The sequence below is a fragment of the Pinus tabuliformis genome, chromosome 6 (genome assembly GCF_031772625.1).
Source record: "Pinus tabuliformis cultivar Carrire ecotype Pingquan chromosome 6, CPIR1, whole genome shotgun sequence".
In the NCBI taxonomy this organism is placed as follows: Eukaryota; Viridiplantae; Streptophyta; class Pinopsida; order Pinales; family Pinaceae; genus Pinus; species Pinus tabuliformis.
Genome location: NC_142292.1, coordinates 1276861146 through 1276873951, shown reverse-complemented (window position 1 = coordinate 1276873951; position 12806 = coordinate 1276861146). Strand labels below are relative to the sequence as shown.

The window sequence follows — 12806 nt, the reverse complement described above, 5'->3', positions numbered from 1 at the left end:
TGAGTCTCACACAACAAATACAAACAATAAGGCTTTACTTGGATCCCCCAAGTCTTTCTGAGTACACAAACTCTCCTCATTGACTCTCTATCTATGTTTTCTCTCTGTCTTAGCACTGCTTGTCTTTGTCTGTTGTCTTATGTGGCTTTAAAGCCAATCAACACTGTCTGTCCGTTTCCCCTTCTCGGGCTCTCTAGCTCTTGACCTCTATCCGCTCGAATCCCCCTTTTAGCGTTAGCAATCATTGCTAAACACCTTCAAGGATGGTGGCCACGTGTTTTGTAACAGAATGGACCATCGATGCCTTCAAAATCCCAAAAATGGTCGTTCTCTGTTTACATAGAGAAATACAAGTAAAACTGTGAAAATCTGCCAATTTGCCGTTTATCGGATTTGAAATACTAAAAATTCTGCCTTATAACTCCTATCGGGTCCACCTTTTAATTTCTTATCACATCTCCACCATTGATCTGAGAGATCTTGATCCAACGGATGAGGTTCATTTCATGCGGCTCATTCGTACGGGGGTTAACCACCTAAAAAGGGTGGTTTTCTCTCTCCAGGGCCTGGACACATGGTAGCCAATGTATGGGCTTGGGCGGAGCCCGACCAAAACCACTTATCACCTACGACTTTCCAAAAATCCCACTTGTTTCATGATTTCCCTTTGTATTTAAAAATACATGAAAACATTGAAAAACCCCGTAAAATGGCTTTAGACGAACTTGAAATATTATATATTTGCATTCACAAACCCTTTTGGGTCTGGTTTCATCGCATCAACACATTTCCTTCGTATTTCATTTATTTAATGAAAAACGCTGACATTTTCCGGATCTCAAAATATATGAAATATCACCTATATCTCCATCAGGTCTGGCTATCGCAAGTTATGTTTATATCGGCCCTGCTCCATTGTAATGTTCCGATGAGATGTTGCGATGTTATTGATCAAAATCGCATATCGCACATACCCCCGGGCCATTTGTAAGCACTCCTCTATGGTTTGCGATGCGATATTGCGATTCAACTTGGGCCGTTGATCTACACGCTTGATCGACGGTCCTAGTTGACCTCGCTGATCCCTGTCACATATTCCATGTTGTCTCTGCCGATAGCCTCCGCTTGCCACCGCCAATTGCGATTTGGAGATCGGATCTGGACCATTAATCGGCTAGAACCGATGGCTCCTATGCATTGCTTCGTTGACCTACGATAGGCTTCATTTCACTGTTTTCTTTATGTTTTTGCCTCCCTATAGTGTTATCCGACTTTTCTAAAAGTTCTTCTCATGCGATAGTTTTGATCTTTAGAAGACTTAGAGGGTTTTCTAGGATCCATTTGTATCAAAGACAAACTACTCTTCAGTAGCAAGTGCCAAGAAACCATGGCATACACTCAACAAAATAGATAAGCATAACATGCAAAAAGTTGTAAACTATGAAATGAAAAGCAAAAGGTCAAATAACTTCTTACCACGATTGCTCCAGCAAGATCTATCCACCAATACAGATTACTTGCAAGAATAGAAGAAATTAGACCAATTGCATTGGTGATCACACCAAAGAAATTATCTTGAGCATATGCCTTCACAATCTCATTAGTAAAACTTAGACAATACATTACGAGGAACAACTTCACAAAAGTAACTGAAACCATAATTCCAACCACCGAATTCCATTTGTCACCATCTAATGATAAACCATCCTCTTGTGGAAATTTGGAGATAGAGTTGACAAAAGTTAATTCCTAGTATGAAAATTGGAAAAATAGTGTCTCTCAAAATACAATACACAAAATTCTGACAATAAGGTACATGATAGAGAAAACAATAGTATGATATGAAGCATGGAGAAGAAAATCCATGGCTAATATGAGTTCAATATCAGGGTAACTTTTAAGACAAGGAGTAGGATTATAACTACACAAAAAAACAACAAGAGTATGTAAAATGATTTATTAAAAACATAATTGTAAGACTTAACATAAAACTAGGTCCCAAGAAAGGTGCATGGGTTTTTGGTGTTTGGGTGTTGCAAGCCCATGCTTCCTTAAAAACAGATGCTTGATGTGATGCTGCAAGAAATTCAGTAACCACGCATACAAGCAATAGAAAATTTTTATTATAATTCTACCCAAACAATGGAGATGCTGACAAAGAGAGGCCAGATCTTTATATGTCGAGGAGCATTGCTACTTGATACTCACTGAGAAGGTCTCACCCAAAATGTCATGTCTTTAGTATGTAGTCAGGAGGCTTGTAAGGTCCCTTAAAACAACAGAGTTGCCAAAAATAAATGCTACAATTTCTTTTATTTGCAAACAACGAGGACATTTGCTACTCATCCAACAAGCCATCCCAAATGTCAGATCTTTTCAGTATCAATAGTGAGAAGGCTTGTAAGGTCCCTCAACAGGCACATTGATATACTTTGCCTAATCAGGAGAAATCTTTGTTATCTTGGCACCCAACTTGGGCAAGTGTAGAGCAGCCACCTTCTCATCTAGATGCTTAGGCAACACATAGACCTTCTTCTCATACTTCCCTAATTTCTTCTCGTTCCAGAGCTCTAACTGAGCAATGACCTGCAACAAAAAGTAGATATTATGCACCATCTATGGAACATCGACCTATGTAGCAATGGATCATACACAACAATATAATCAAGGGATTGGTATGCCTGAGAAATCTGGTATGTACAAGAAATGGTTCCAGGGCATTAGAAATATTAACCTGGTTTGTAAAGGAGCAAGACATGACAAAACTTGGGTGGCCAGTTGCACAAACCAAGTTCATCAAACATCCCTCTGCAAGAACAATGATACCATTGTTGGCGTTAGGGAACACCCACCTATCAATCTAAGGCATGATGGTAATCTTCTTAACACCAGGGAAAGTTTCAAGGCCTTGCATATCAATCTTGTTGTCAAAGTGACCGATGTTACAAACAATGGCATTGTTCTTCATTTTCCTCATGTGATCTACCATGATGATGTCCTTGTTGCCAGTGGTTGTCACAAAGATATCAATAATGCTAACTACATCCTCAAGGGTGAGAATAGGAAGGCCTTCCATAAGCGCTTTCAGGGCACAGATAGGATCAATCTTTGTAACAATGACCCTAGCTCCAACGACTTTCAAGGCTGCAACACAACCCTTGCCAACATCTCCAAACCCACAAACAATAGCAACCTTACCAGCAATCATGACATTTGTGGCTCTCATAAGACCATCTGGGAGAGAGTGCCTACATCCATACAAGTTGTCAAACTGCAAAAGAAGAAAGAGAATCAGAATCAACACAAAGTGCATCTCAAATAGAAAAAGAATTAAGAAAAAAAAGATATGAGAAATCTGGCCTTGGATCTATAATTCACAATAATTCAAAACTTCGATACAAGTCCAATCAGCTTTCAAAACCTTAGCTAATATTAACCCATCATAACCAGATAATTGAATATATGTAAAGGTCCTTGATTTTAAATATGAAGATGCTTCTACACCCACCATGAACTCACATTGATTTAGCACCCTGAAAATTGGATTTTTTTTTAATGTAGTGGAAACTAATGAATCCTAAAATGTAATGCAATGCAAGCTAACTATACCAAAAGCATCATGATGTGATCTCAATGACACTGAAGAATCAAGGCAACTAACAAGAGCAGTGCAACTCATAACATCATGAATGAGACCAAAATGCCCCCAAGGCCATATCAGATCCAACATCAGGAAGCTAGTATTGCATGATTAAGATTAGCATTAAGATTAAGATACTTCCTAATGCTCTAAATAGATATAAGATAATACTATCGAAACTGATAAATAGTGGTCTGAAATTTACCATATTATACTATAAATTTGTATAACAGTTTGATGATGAGATCCTAACTACTTTAAAACAACCACAAAACTCATTGCTAGAACCAAAAACACAACAACTAATCAAGATTCCACATCTCAAACACCCTGACAAGATCTAAACAACAACAAACCCACCAGAAAAGTGTGAGTTCAAAAGAAATGAGAACAAATTTCAAATCCAAACCACAACACCTAGAAAAGATCCTACTTCAAAGCACCCTGGCTAGATCTCAAAAATAGCACATCTACATGGAATCATATATTAAAAAACAGTAAGTGGCAAAGAAATGAGGCAAGAATCCAAATCCAAATCACAACATATAAGCAAGATCCCATTTCAAAAACTTTAAATGAGATTTCAACATCCCCACTACACCCACCTAAAAGCATCTATTAAAAAACATCAGAATGTTTATGAAAATGCACAAAGAGCATGGCTATGACATTAATTGGTGAAATTGAACACTGCTATGATATGCATGACCCACTCCACCATATGTTGCATGAGTTTTAATCTAACAGGGATAGGTACAAGGAATGGGTATTTCTGGAAAATAGCAATGGATCATACACAACAATATAATCAAGGGATTGGTATGCCTGAGCAATCTAGTATGTACAAGCAATGGTTGCAAGGCATTAGAAATATTTACCTGGTTTGTAAAGGAGCAAGACATGACAAAACTTGGGTGGCCAGTTGCACAACCCAAGTTCATCAGACGTCCCTCTGCAAGAACAATGATGCCACTGTTGGTGTCAGGGAACACCCACCTATCAGTCTGAGGCTTGATGGTAATCTTCTTAACACCAGGGAAAGTTTCAAGGCCTAGCATTTGTAAATAAAGGGGTACTTGCAAGAGTTGATGTCAAGATAGGAGGGTTTCTACTAATGGCCATACAAGAAAACAAGTTAGAAAGCTTTTAATCTATATTTGAAAAATAGAAAGCAATTCTGCCAGATATCAGAGAATATATAAAACCATAAATGCAGGCTTTGCAAACTTAGTTTTCCTGTGAGAGATTATAGAAACTTCAAATGTAAAAATAAATGTCCAAATAACTATTCTAATTTGACATTCATAATGCAAAATTCAGAGTATCTTACAGTGCACTCAGGCTCACCAAACCTCTCTGGTAGTGAAACAACAACATGTTTGACCTACAAAATCAAGAGCATATAAATTCTATTAATGTCTAAAATGGAGCCCCAAAAAATCCTTGTTCATTGTAAGGGAGGTTATTCTTTAATGCAATTCATACATTGTACAAGTAGAAAGATAGCACAATACAGAAGCAATGAAGCAAAAGGATGAAGCCTAACTAACAAGTGCATTATGATGTTATGGCAGGAGGAGGTTGCATGGAAAATTCACTCAACTAAAATCTCAGAACAAAGAAAGACATGAGATGATTTGGATCTATAATCTCTAAATAAAATTCCAACTAAACTGGATATGTCCACCACTTCCCATATAAGTTTAGCTTCCATCTTCATGCAACATCAATTTCAGTAACAACGGGCATGACCTCTAGTAAGTGTGCTTCAGTTTATGTAGGTTGGGTTGTGGTCTAGCAGAAGCTTGATGTGAGTCTACCCCAACTAACCCAGGTTCGATTCTCAGTGTATGCATGGTTGGGCATCCCCAAAGTGACACATGCCAAGAATTTTGCACCCACTCAGGCCAAAATTTGCATAGTTCTTTCAAAAAAATAAAAGAGGAGGGGATGCTTCAGTATGTATTCAGGTTGGGAGGGAGGGAGTGCCTCAGAAAGCAATTGCTATAGAGAAAAAAAAAAAAAAAACAATACCAAAGCATGATATAAACATGGTACAAAATATTAAGCCAATCACTTGGCCATGTGGATGGTCTCGCTTTTTAGACCATGTATATTGTGGTTGATATGCACCCATAGAAATCTCAGTATCTCTTGAACCGTCCATTGAACGTTGGTTAATATTTGTAGGTTAGTGTTTTTCTGCGAAGAATAACTACCCTGTTGTATATTGGTTGTAGTGAGCTTGTATTTTTTGTTTTGGTTGTGACATTCGTTTTATTTTTCAGTATATGCTCTTGGTTTATATACATCGTTGTAAGATCTGTTGATGCTTTGGAGTACTGCACTGCTTCAACACGTATCTTCAAAACAGTTTGTAGAGCATCCTGCAGAAACACTCAACCCTATAGACCACACTCTATATACCACACCTACCGCTTAATAATATCTATAATATAATATCAAATTTTATCCATTCAATTATTAAAATATAAAAATTCCTCACCACCCTATAAACCACACATATGGCTTAATAATAATATCTATAATATCCAGTGTCCATACAACATGGAAGTAACATGGAATCTCCTAAAACAAGTCCATATAGCTTATGAAAAAATCCAAATGAACTCCTTTCCCTTCATATGAGGATCATTCTATGCTTGCAATGCTGCAAATAGATGTAACCAATTTTGAACACAATTAATATGACCACATTCTCTGATGGCTGTCTTAAGTGAAAAATATAGACTGCAAATGTAGTCTGTTCTCAACAGACCGTAGTATACTTTATCTTCATAATATGGAGTTTCATGCCATCTATTTGGGTAAAATGAAAGGTTATGGTCATATTAAGATGTAGGTCATTCCCACTACCTAACAAAGAAATGCTAGAGTTGCCTATGTTACTAGAGATAAAAAAAACTGAATGACAAATGGGAACCGAAACGAACTGAAAATATGGCTCAAGAGTCTTTTGTATTGGAGAGGTGAATCCCCATTCCTAGCATATAAAACTGATTAGTAATGTACTAGTGCAGTGCCAGTGGCAAGAGGGGAATGGAGAGGGAACTTTGTGCAGCTATCCTATGCCAACGGTTTTGAACATACTTTTCAAGGTCTTGCATAAATATGAAAAAGACATGAACAAGTACACTAAACCTGCTAACTTTTAGTAATTTCATGGAATAAGTGAGAGGAAGGTTCATGCTTTTCAGAAACACAAGGTGGAGAATCCTTACAAATTTTTGCAATGAAGTACATAATACAGCCACCGCAACACACAAACTCTTTTGAGATTGACCTTCACAACCGTGACAATGCAGACACCAACGCCAATAACCACAACAATCACATCTATCTTGACCTCTCTTCTATAATTCTTGCTGTGAAGAATCCATTCCATCACACAAACCACAGGAATCATGCTCAACTTTGAAATTTGTACCCAAAAAATCCACAAGCCCAAGATAAGAATTAGTTTCAAAGATCTGATGTTGAATCAAATTAATGCAGATTTGTGAAGGGAGTGGATTGAAAAATGTTCTGAACTGATAAAACCCAACTGAATATATTTTCACCTGATCAAATAATATAAAATAATTAATTAATCAAATTAGTTTAAATTAATTCAAAAGAATGTGAATATCCTCCACATCTCAATTTAATTATTGTTTTACACCTCTCAAATATATTCTACTCTTATCAAATATAAATATATTATTGTAGAAATATTTTTACAAGAAAAAATATATCACAATTTAACTTTTCTTTTTTAATTAAGAATACATCTTTTTCCATAATACACTTACCACTTTTTAATAATATAACAAATTTAATATAAACACTCCAACTACCAACTTGAAAATGTTAACATTGAGGATCGACATCTATAATGCTGCATATTCTCTTAGTGATTTGAGTTCTACTTTGTACTCATTCCTATCCTACCCTGCTAGAAATTTGTTTTTTTTTTAATAAAAAACTAATAAGTTATGCATCAATCCTTTTTTATGGAGGAAGCATCATGTGCTTCAGGAACTACATGATGGCTTATGAGGGGGATAAAGCTCATGCTAGGCTCATGCGCACTCGCTAAATAAATGTCCCAACCATCTTTTGCATTTTTCATTTTTCCTTTCATTGTAACCTTCTTATGTTTTTATCTATCTTTTAGTTGCATCAACCTCTAGGGCTAAGTTTTCTAGGCCTAGACTCAAAGATGAGGATGAAGGGTACCAATCCCAACGACCAATGACCACCAACCCCAAGAATGGAGACAAATAATGGGGAAGATGAAGAGAGCTAAGTATGGAATATATTGGACATGCTACTTCAATCAATGCTTCGCCAGTAGTGCCCTTCCTAAAAGCCTAAGGCCTCAGAGGAGGTCCCACTAGACTAAAGTCAAAGACTAACCTCCTAGGTGAGGGAATAAGAATATAGTTGAGATTGATTAATCATCTAGTTTCCCCCTTCATCAATATTAGTATGCTCATAACATTAAGTGAAAGCACATTATTTCAAAATGGTTAAAGTAGTTGTTGAGGGATGACCTACACATCAAGAAGGAATTTCAGATGGGATAGAGAATTCTGAGCAGAGCAAGAAATGGATGATCATAGCATCAAGTTATGTGTTGATCATATAGGGCTGCTAGCTAGCTAGTTAGTTGTCAAAGGAGGAGAAAGATTTTCTCCTATGGGTTACCCACTTTTTGGTGGATAACAAGGCCATAACCAACTACAAGGGTCTTGAGAAACTACCTAAGTAAGAAACACTTTACATAGGTTACTAAGCATGGTCTAGAGACAATACAAAATGTTACATCGTCACAAACTTTTGGCTCATCATGATACATCACAAAGGTCTTCATGAAGGAACAACTAATCATGTAACACTAGGCTCGAACATCAGCTCAAAAATGTGTACAGGATCAACACAAATGCTAGGGAAATTTGGTGAAGAAAATGTGGCCACCGTGATGAAAATATGAGGGATAACACTCACCCCCCCCCAAGAAAAAAGAATGAAAAAACAAAGTGCCTAACATGCCCTAAACCCTAATCCTAACCTATGTATAGATGGCCCCCTCTACTTGTGTCACACCTTTCTCATTGGCATTTTGCAATTTTATGAAATCTTTGGAGTTGTAGCGGATACTCAAGAGTATTGATTCAGAACAGCTCTAGGACAGATTCAAAGTGCTTCTTGGGTTGATTTGGAGGTGTACTTGGGAAGAATTTGAGTATTTATTGGGATAACTCAGAGCTATCCTAAAACTTATTTGGATTTGACAGACTCCTGTACCCAATTTCCCTTAAGTGCTCATCAGTGATCACGAGCCAAGCTCTGGGTTCCTACTTGAGTCCCTACCATGCCTTTTACAGCTTACATATAAGGTGCATTTTCTTCTTTTAGCATGGACCCTTGGGGTTGTAGCATGAAGACTAAAGCTCCATTTAGAAAGGAAGTGTTGGCATTCCCCTGATAAATTGTTCATTTGAACTAAGATGTCACCACTAAACCAACTTGCTTCTCTTCGTTTTACGTCATAATCAATGCCTAACTTCTATGCAAAATATTTTACTACTAGTGGTTATATGGTCAGGTGTGGACTTATCTAATGTGTTTGATTGGGTACTGTTGAAGGCATCAAAATGAGCTTTGGAATAAGTCATCAATAAATTTCCCCAGTGATGCAAGACTATCTACAACATAGATAATATCATGGTTTGATCATCACATTCTTTGTAGTCAATTCAATACATATGCATTATACATTATCTCTTTAGCTATTTTTCTATCATGACATGTTTCAGGTGTTGAAAAAATTAACATCTAACATTCAATAATTTCTTATATCCATGGGACAAAACTGTTGGTAGTTGGCACCTATTAATGTAGCTAAACAGCGAGACCATAAGCAAAATGGCTAGATTGATAGAAGCAATGTATGGTATATAAATTTGATTTCTAAATCAGATTCTGCTAAAACCATTTACAGTGCCATAATACATAACCAAATAACAATCACTATAGCCTAGTGGGCTATCTCGAGTGGTTTAATGCTTTGAGCTTCATGCAGAGGTCTTGGAGTCTATCTCCCAGACTGGCTGCCCCTATTTTGTGATTCAATTGATATTTCTCCCAAGTTTAGCACTGTAAAAGCGCCAATAGGTTTATGCTGGGTACCATCCATGAAATGCACATAAGTTCCCAAGGTTTCTCTATGAAATTTTCTGTGGAGAACAGAAACAAAATAACAATTATTTCAGATGGCCAACAAGTGAAATGGAAAAAAAAAAACTAACCTTAATTTGGCATTCATTGTCTCACACCTCTTGCAGAGCTAGGATTTTCTCAGCCCATCCTACATGACAAATAAATGTCAAGGAATGAATGTTACAGAATATCATAATAGTGGCCTCACAACATTAGTCTCACATCCACTACAAATAGAAGAACATAAATTATTGTTTGAAGTAATATTAACAAATAGAGTCACGTGTGGTCCTTTAAATGTTGTTATTATCGAGGTTTTATATGACTACACTCATGAAGTGTATATGCATAAGGTAAATTCAATCATTTCAATATGAATGAAATTACGGGTCTTTCTTTATGGAAAAAATAAAAATAAAATAACAGACACATAGTAAAGATGGAATACATATTGATGCTGGTGTTGTAGCTTGAAATCTTTAACTAACTTAAGTAACACTCCAAGTATTTGCTCCAAAACCTGGAAGAAAAACAATAACCCACAGACATCAGAGATGTAAACAGAAAACAGTGCACAAACCAACAAACATATGGATGTCAAATAGAAATACAAATAAGATTTCAAATTTTAAATCTGCAACAACAACAAAAAATTACATTGCAAGGTAAGACACGTAAATTACATTGCACAGTAAAACATGTTTGGAATAACAACGTAAAATCATAGAGATGTGAAATACAATTATAAAAATGTTTGAATGGCTAAAAACTTGAAAAACAATAAGAAAAATTACATTGTGCACTATCAAAAAAAATGTTTAAAACAAATTATTAAAGTAATAAAGTTAGATTTAGAAAATTCAACATACTGAATGCGAAAACTACATAATTGCATACAATTACATTGTAATATTCTGCAAACTTTCGATCTGCAGAATAAAAATCCTCAAGTAATGTTGCTTCCTCCCTTTCAATCTCTTCAACAGTTGACTTAACTCTGTCACAATGAGCATGCTATGAGTAAAGTTCAGTAAGTCTCCATTGACGAAATAAATTAACAAGAGGCAGTCTAACCAAAGGAAAACATATATAATCATGGATTTTCAACCACCATTTTTCACTAAAACACTTCACTTTACAAAAACTATTCAATTTATACTTTTAAGTATTATATGTGTGTAACAGTTTTTGTAGTTACAAGGTGCACATCATAGAGAATATAGCCTAGTAGAGTAAGTTACCTTAACCATATCATTCTGAAAAATATAACCAAAAGTTCTTGCAGCATGATAGCAATATCAAATTCACACCAATAATTCGAAAAGAAATAATATTTAACTATTTGCATAACAGCCCAAAAGAGTTAGATCAAATGGTGAAAATCGAGGAGTTTTTCAGCACTGGGCAATGTTAGATTCTCGTGATGGCGATTTACCTTGGAAGCCAGGGGGAAACCTTGAGGATGTGACCATACGTGTGGTTACACCCAAAGAGATTATATCAATGGTCTCGTGACCCATGCACACATAAGTGGATCAAAGCCCACCCCCATGTCCTCCTTTTATAAAAAGTCAAATCTTATTAGCATGATTAGATTTCAAGGGTTTCCTAGTAATAACCTAGATACCTTGAGACATAAGGAAACATATCAATAGGTAAAAGGGTTTCAATTTATTCACCAAAAATATTCACATACAAGAAGACAAGGAAGTAGGAAAAGAAAAAGTATCTAAAGTAGTCATCTACCATAGATTCTTGGTGTGATGCAACGGACCTACCCAGAAGAGACCTGTCTACCTTCCATTCATAAACAAACAAAATAGTAAAAGACATTGATGTTTTCATATATCATACATGCATTCAAAATGTACAGACACTACACTGTAGTGGTGACCCCATTTTGTCTCAAAATTGTCAACCAATCCCATCCTTCTTATATTTTTTAAAAACAATTTCCATATAATCTACATTTCAATTCATACAATTGGGTTTAACAATTTGATATAGGAGTTGTTTTTAGTGTGATATTTTGGACTTTCCGGTGTTGAAATCCGAGAGAAAAATTTGAGGTGAAATCTTGATTTGTGTTATTTAAACCAATTTTTTGACTATATATATAGATTTAACACCTTGAAAAACATCTAGGGCACTTCTATTGTGCAAGGGTTACCCATCAAGCTTGTGATTTCAATAAATTCCTGCCAGATTTTAGAGAAATTAAACCTAAAAAACCCACTAAAAAACTTCCAAAAAATCTCACTAAAAACAACTCGTTTGATATATAAGCATATTCATCAGATTGAAATTTTGCATATTGAATCACATCCATGTGTACCTAAAATTTTGGGACATGTGATACTCTCCATTTTCCCTTAAATTTATCCAAACTGATTCCAATCACTAACTGGCTACTGCCCCTATTGTCCTCTATTGTACAACAATGAATCAAACCCCAATATGGTTTCAATGATAACAAAATTTTAAAATATTTTACTTTGTCTGTTGGCAGATTTTTCAAATTCCACATGTAGAGATTCAAGCAATGCCTGGACCCTGTTCCAACTGCAGTTCTAGATTTTTAAGTTTTCATTTTTATATTCATACCAATCACAGTGATTTGGGTCCACTCACTGTGATTTGGGTCCCACTGACCATTACTGTAACATCTAGGAATTGATAAAATCAAATATCAATTTCAACTTGACTAGACATCAATTTTTCTGAACATATCCCACTATTTTCTTTTTCAATAAATAAGCAGATTAATCCTATGAAGAAAGTTTATAATGGGTATATACCCCAAATAAAATAATAATAATAAGATTGCAAATAGTTTAATGGCTAAACTACACCAGCTCTTTGTGCACCACCTTCTACCTACTTTTCCTTTTCATAGTTTTAAGGTCCACTTTATGATTATTATTAACAATCTTTGCAGCTT

General features: G+C 35.8%; 1 long non-coding RNA gene and 1 pseudogene across 1 annotated transcript; both read right to left on the bottom strand.

Moving 5' to 3' along the window:
• Positions 1-2382: 2382 nt before the first annotated feature.
• LOC149263307 (adenosylhomocysteinase-like) lies at positions 2383-4698 on the bottom strand (annotated as a pseudogene).
• A 5255-nt stretch (positions 4699-9953) lies between these two features.
• On the bottom strand, positions 9954-10861 carry LOC149263306 (uncharacterized). The gene is made up of 3 exons (XR_016249661.1): positions 10769-10861; positions 10314-10385; positions 9954-10013 (listed from the first exon to the last, which is right to left on the bottom strand). It is a non-coding gene; the product is annotated as an uncharacterized LOC149263306 (long non-coding RNA).
• Positions 10862-12806: the final 1945 nt, after the last annotated feature.